Genomic DNA, 7,203 nt, shown 5'->3' on the forward strand with positions numbered 1-7,203 from the left:
CACTTAACTGACAGAGCCACCCAGGCACCCCTGTGTAGCTTTTCTAATGGCTTTCTTCCTCCAGGCCTGCCCTCATTCCTAAATATGCCTTTATTCTACCTTCCATATCTCTCTCTCTCTCTAGTCTATCTATCTATCTAAGTCTAATGGATTTTGAAAAGTGACTAGTAGGGCGCCTGGGTGGCTCAGTCGTTAAGCGTCTGCCTTCGGTTCAGGTCATGATCCCAGGGTCCTGGGATCGAGTCCCACATCGGGCTCCCTGCTCTGCGGGAAGGCTGCTTCTCCCTCTCCCGCTCCCCCGGCTTGTGTTCCTGCTCTCGCTATGTCTCTCTCTGTCAAATAAATAAATAAAATCTTTAAAAAAAAAAAAGAAAGAAAGAAAGAAAAGTGACTAGTAGCTGTATATCTAGCCTTATAACCTTGGGTGTGAAGAACATTCTGTCCTGAGCAGTGTCTCCCCCTCCCCCAAGTACAATATGCATGGAATAACTTGCCTGGGTTAGCAGAAACCCAGCATCTCCATTTCCTGACTATTCTAAGATAAAGTCATGCTTGGTCTTTCTTGCCCAGTAGAACCAGAACTCTGACATCCCTTCCTGAACCTAGACAACTCCCCTGCTCCTGCAAAGTGCTGGTTGTTCAAGAATGACCTATACTCCATGGGGCTTCAGGTGCTCTATCCTTGCCAGTGCAAATTTCTACTGAAGATCCAATAGGTCGTCAATGCTACATTTGGTTTGTTCCAGGGTAAAACTTCCCTGGGCTCCCAAATTAGTGTGTGTGTGTGTGTGTTTTAATTTACTAAAAAAGCTGCTTCCTAAGGCTCAATGTTAACCCAGAAGATCTGAATCAGAGCATGTTCCAGGGTCCTCTGCCTCTTGCACCCAGAAGACCCATCCCCTTTACTCCAGATCAGTGTATTTCAACCCTCAGAGTTACTTATTTCAGGAGTCTCGAGACCTCTCTTCCACCAAGTGAGTCTGTCAGAGCTACTCAGGCTACTCCAACAGATTCAGATAGTTTAGAATTTTTTTTAAAAAAAGGAGGAGAGGCTAGGTCCTGACTCTCATAGAAGGTCCCCAGGCTCCTATGCAAATGACCTCTCTCCTCCTTTGCGCTTGCTTAGCCATAGTTTCTTTGGCTAGATACCTTGGTACACAATCTAAATGAACTCCACAGACATTAAAGCTTTTTGCTAATGGCTTCCTTCAGTGTTTCCCTCTGAGACTCTATCCACACCTGGTTGACTATTTTAACTGTCTGCTTGGCTGGCCAGCTTGGCCCAACAACCACGGTGTGGGTGTGGGTGTTTTTCACTGAATAAACTGCTTTTACTGTTTTTACTGGCTTGACCAGTCAAGCAGATTAAAATAAGTTACATGTGCTTTTAAAAAATTAAACCATTTTTGGCACTTTAATCAGGGGTTTGATGAAATCTGATTTTAACTTGAGTTTGACAGAGTTAAAGCTTAAAATTTCTTCCACCTATGGGCCTCCTCTCCTTTCTATGCAGAACCCACTGGACTAGTCAACCCAGCATTGATTCTCACTCAGTTCATCAGTTTTCTCATCTGTTACTTGGACGTAAAATCCAATGATCCTCACTCACTGCTTAAGATAAAGGCCTTTGAACATAGTGGAATCCCCAGGGGTCCTTATTCTTGCTTTGCCCCTCACTAGCTACATGATCTTGGGCAAATTATTTCACCTTCTTTGTACCTTAATCCTCAACTGTGAAATGGTAGCATTAATAGAACTTGCCTGATAGGGCTATTATGAGGAATAAATGAAGAGAATGCATGAAATATCACAGTCAAAAATAAATGGTAATAACAGCTAACATTTATAGACCATTTCCTATGAACCAAGCCCTAAGCTAACAGCCTCTAATTGACCAAATTTGTTTTCACATTTAGATGATCACATTTAATGGCATCTATTATTATTATTATTTGTCCAAGTTATTTAGATTTCACAAATATTTGGTCATTACTGTGATTAGGGCTTTTGTGGATATAAAGATTACCAAGGTAATATCCCACAATTAGTTTATATTCTAAAAGAAAGAGTAAGACAGACACACAAAAAAAGCATGTTGAATGGTGAGTCCATGAGTGATCTGCAAAATATTATGGCAACATAAAACAAAGAGAGATGACTTCTCTAGGGGCCTAGGTGTTATCAGGAGGCCTTCTTGAAGGAGGTGATATTTAAATGATGGATTTGTTTAAAAAGGCAACAGTAAAAACAAGAATAAGAAATCAGCAGTAATAATAGCAGCTAACACTTGTAGAGTGCCTCTTGCATTCCAAATGCTGTGAGAAGCAGGGGATTTACATTATTTCATGTAATCAACCCCATGAGTCAGATATTATTAATCTCATTAATTCACCCCTTGAATTAAGTATTATTATCATCCCTCATACTATTCTCAAGGCTGAGAAAAATAAAATAACTTTAGCAAGAACCCATATCCTATAAGGTCAAGTCAGGATTTGAATCCAGATCCTGTGTTCCTATGCACCACAAAAAGACCGCTTCTAGGTACTTGGGAAGGGAGTGGCAGTAAAACTGACAGGACAAGTTTATACAAAAGAGGGGCTGCAGGTGTGCTCAAGGGCACTGGGTAGTTACACTTGGCTGCAGGAGGGGATGAAGGAAAAGCAGGGGTAGGAGAGAAGGACAAGCATATCAGCTGAAGTCCCCTATAGAGAGAGGTGGCCTTCAGGAAAGCTGTAAGCAGAGGAGGTCACAGTCAAAGATGTACTTGAGGAAGACTCATTTGGAAAGAGGCTTCACTAAGGCTGAACTGACAAGGCTTGATGACTGGCTGGGTTCAGGGAGACAAAGGTTAAGGCAGGAGTTGGTGATTCCCAAATTTTCATTGGGACATAATATGGGGGACATAATGGGGGGAAAGCATGTTGATAATTAACACATGTCAATCACATGTAAGATTTTCCATTTCTCTCATGCTCTTCTCAAGTTGCAAAAAAGTACTGGAGTCACTATCCTTTTCTCTCACTAAAGAAGGTTAAGATTCCTCCAGAAAAATATCCCTATGGAACTGAGGAAGGGGGAAAGCCTCCCAATGTCCTTTCTGGAAATCATAGGTCCATGCAGTTTCCTTAACCATGAGCATAGCACACATTATGGTGACTGGATTATCCATGGCTTTTGCATCCTTGCTATCCTTTACCTTGGAGGTAAAATAGAAATACATGGCACAAGGGGCCAGAATTTGAAAGCTATCCTTGTCACTTCCAATTACATCACTTTGGGCCAAGTCACTGATTTCTGTGCACTAAATTATCTCATTTAATCCTCTTAACCAATCCTTGACATAAACATGGTTAATCCAATATTGCAGAATAGTAAACTGAGGTTCAGAGACATTAAGTAACTTACCAGTGGTGGAGCTTCAGTTTGAACTCGTATCTATCGAGCTCAGAAGTTTGGGGTTATCAGTTTAAAAAAAAAAAATAGCATCATTTCTTTGTAGTAATGAGAGAGACTCTATTTTAAGTTTTCTAAAGTATTATGTGCATCTTCTCAGGTAACCTTCCAGTTTTCCCTAATTTTTTAACACGGAAGTTTCCAGAGCAATTTTCCCAAACATCTTAGGTTTGCTGAAAGAGGCTCTTGCATAATTCCAACCCCTGGCCAAACTCTTAATGATGTTATTTCACACCATATGCATTGAGGTTGGCCTGAGTCAGCCATTTTTCTCACTTTTGATTTTTTTTTCTCCCCCTACCCCCTTCTTTTCAAGTCAATATTCATTTTAAATGCAAGAAGTCAGCCTCCTTTTTAGCTGACAAGGCTGGTTGTTCACACATCTTTCGGGTGCATAACTGACAAGTGTCCACTTAGGTGTGGGGCTGACTATAAACAATCTTCGGAGATACTCAAGGGAAAAAAGGCAGAGGAACTAGCAATTTGCTGAGCAAAGGATGTAGTGATCTTTAGAGCCAAAGTGATCCCCGAAAGGCCACTTGATTAGGAAGGGTGAGATTGGCAGCCTCCAGGCATCCCAACTCCAGCCCTGCCCGTGTCCTCTTTCCTGGTTGTTTCCTGCAGTGAAAAAAATCACACACATAGGCAGTGAGAACCCCTCTTCCAGATATAATGCTTCATCCAGCCCAAATTCTACTGCTCCTTTTCCTTCCTGGCTCACTCACTAACTCTCTTTTTCTGGGAAAAATGCATGCCTCGTGGTATTTTGATTCTGGCTGTACATCTGAATCACCAGGGAGCTTTTTAAAATGCCAGTACATTGGCTTCACTCAAAGACTAGTTAAATTCGTGTCTGTTGAGGTAAGTCCGGGGCACCCATTCTTTGGGCAGTGTGCAAGTAGAATATCCTTCAGTTTGGGTTTGTCTGATGTTTTTCTCATGGTTGGACTGCTGTTATAGGTTTGAAGAGGAAGACCACAGAGGCAAAGTGCCCTTCGCATGACAGGATATTGCTGTTCTCATCACAACTTTGGGCTCTGCTATAATAGAAGAATTACACTATAATGGTAGTTCTGGAGTCAGATGGCCTGACCTCATACCCTGCCTGGCCCAACTACCTACATACACATGGCCTTAGGCAAGTCCAGTTTTCTCTGCAAGTCTTGGATGCTTTATTTGTAGACTGGAATAACAATCCTTATGCATTTGTAGCATTTATATTAGTGCCTGGCACATGCTAAGTATTAAACAAATGATAACCATTATTATTTATTATTATTAATCATTATCTTGGGCAAAGTTCTCCCATGTTTCCTTAAATATGAAATATAGGAGTTGAACTAGGTGATATATAAGGTGCCTTTAAGTTATAATCTTGGATTCTGGATGAACGTTTTCAGATGGTTTGCAAATGAAAAGAAGATAGACTCATCAATGCATGTTGCTTTATAATTCCCCATCCTAATTCTCTGATTACCCTTTGTAACAGAAAGCTGAATTAGCAATTCTGTCAATACAGATTAATTTCCTCTGTATCTCAGAAGCAGTTACAATATATAGGAAAACACTAGACATAGAATTAGAAAATATGAGTCCAATTAGGGATGGGAGTTGACATTACTAGTTGTTAAGTCAGGTTGGAGTTGTGTTTCAGTGGTAGAGATGGGTTTACCTCGACCCAGCCATGCACCCTTGAATGGGTCCCATGGGGACAACCACGGTAGATGGAGGGCTGGGTGAGGGGTAAGAGTTGGGATAATAAAGATAAGCAGAGTGTGGCAGAACAGAGTAGGGAAAAGAATCACCTTTAGGAGCCCTTGGCAATCCCATTCTAGCATGTGGAAATTGGCTAGCATAGCTCCAGGGTTCTCCCTCACATGTGGCTGGCAGTTCAACTGCAGGATTAACCCCAGATCCCTCACCTGTAAAATGAGGATAATAATTCCCAGCTCCTGGAATTACTGAGCAACTTTAATGAGGCAATATATTTAGAAAAGCTTTATAAACATAAAAAAAAATGCTATTCAGATGTATTGTTATTTGTGAATATCTAAGATGGAAAACAGTGAGTAGTAAGTGGAGGTGGGCTTATTGTATTGATACAAAACATATATTCTTCCTATCTACAAAGGTCAATGATGTGGTCCAACGCACGCATGCTGCAGAAGCGAGCCTTGCTTTCTATCATGTTTAGGAAGTTTCCCTCTTGTAAATCTTGGGGCCACTGGGGCAAACCTTGCACCAACTCAGTAAATAGAAGATGTATAGGGGTTTAGATTCAGCAAGGTTGGGAACTAATTGCAAACTTGCTTCTCTCAGATAAGAGCCTCTGTTAATTAACATTTTAAATTTTAATGTGTCAATAATTTAGGATCCCAGATTGCTTGGGTTGTGATTTTTTTTCTTCCTCTTATGAAGAATAATTTTGCAAGGGTAAAATCACTGAGCAGGACATTCCTGTAAAGTTCATTAGGAAGGTGGGTTGAGGTTAATTTGTCTCAGGATGTCCATTGTTTTGTTGCAAAGGCTGGTTTCTGATTTTTATTTTAATCCTAGTCCTATAAGATTCAGGGTGATGAATCTGATCCCCAAATTTGAGACACATGGCTTGAAATTGGGACTATCTCCGAAAATAGGAGTGAAATGCAAATAAGAGGTTTTGCTATTCAATTATTGCCCAGGTTAGTGCATTTAGATTGCACCTAAAATGAACCAATGTAGTCACTCAGAAGGTAAAAATGTCAATAAGATCTTTGTTTCATCTAGAGCAGAGGTTGGCTAACTACAGCCCATGAGCCAAACCCAGCCCTCTGCCTGTCTGTAAATAAAAGTTTTATTGGAACAGATTCGTGCCCATTTGTTTACTTGTTGTCTAGGGCTGTTTTTGCACTACAACAACAAAGTTGAGTAATTGTGACAAGACTGCATGACTCTCAAACCCTAAAATATTTATGGTCTGACCCTTCATACAAAAAGTTTACTAACAGAAGACCTGAGATAATTTCAGGCATTTTAAAGCAAACAGTTTTATTTTTAATAGTTATAGGTTTATTTTAATATCTATTAGAAAAAAGATAAAACTGCCAAATATGTATTTTTGCATATTTTGCTGGTGTTGAGAACTAAAGAATATATAGAGAGAAAACTTTAAGTTAAGGAAAAATACTAAATTAATAATACAATTTAAAAAATGATGGTTGTAGGCAAAACTCTGATATTTGATAAACACAGACACAATGAACACCAAAAAATTTTGTTTGATTTTTGTATTTCCCTGGTTCTAAGAAAATTTGGCCTAAGAGAGGTTTTTAACATATATACTTTCAATGTATTCTTTATTTTAGTTTTAAAACAATTTGGGGCAGGAATTAAATAAGTAAAAATAATGACTTCACACATATGAAGATGAGACATAGATGAACTTTTCATTTATACTCACACAGTCATAAGCAAATCTGTTTTGGGGGGAGGAGACAGAATAGAGGTTTTTTTGGGAAAAAAACTTAATTCTAACCTTTGCTCATCAGAAAATGGTCTTGGCTTACTGGAAAGATCCATAAGGCCTGATATCAGAGAGTCCTTCAGCTCTGTCATGTGACCAAGGACACAAGACTCAGCTGATCTGGCCCTGCTGCCTATGGTCAAATACAAAGGCTCATATCAAAACCACATGAGATCTCACCTCACACCTGTCAAAATGGCTAACAAAGAAAACATAAGATATAACAAGTGTTGACAAGGATGTGA

The sequence above is a fragment of the Mirounga angustirostris genome, unplaced genomic scaffold (genome assembly GCF_029215605.1).
Source record: "Mirounga angustirostris isolate CCGP_5_RB_7025 unplaced genomic scaffold, mMirAng1.0.hap1 SCAF_7, whole genome shotgun sequence".
Lineage (NCBI taxonomy): Eukaryota > Metazoa > Chordata > Mammalia > Carnivora > Phocidae > Mirounga > Mirounga angustirostris.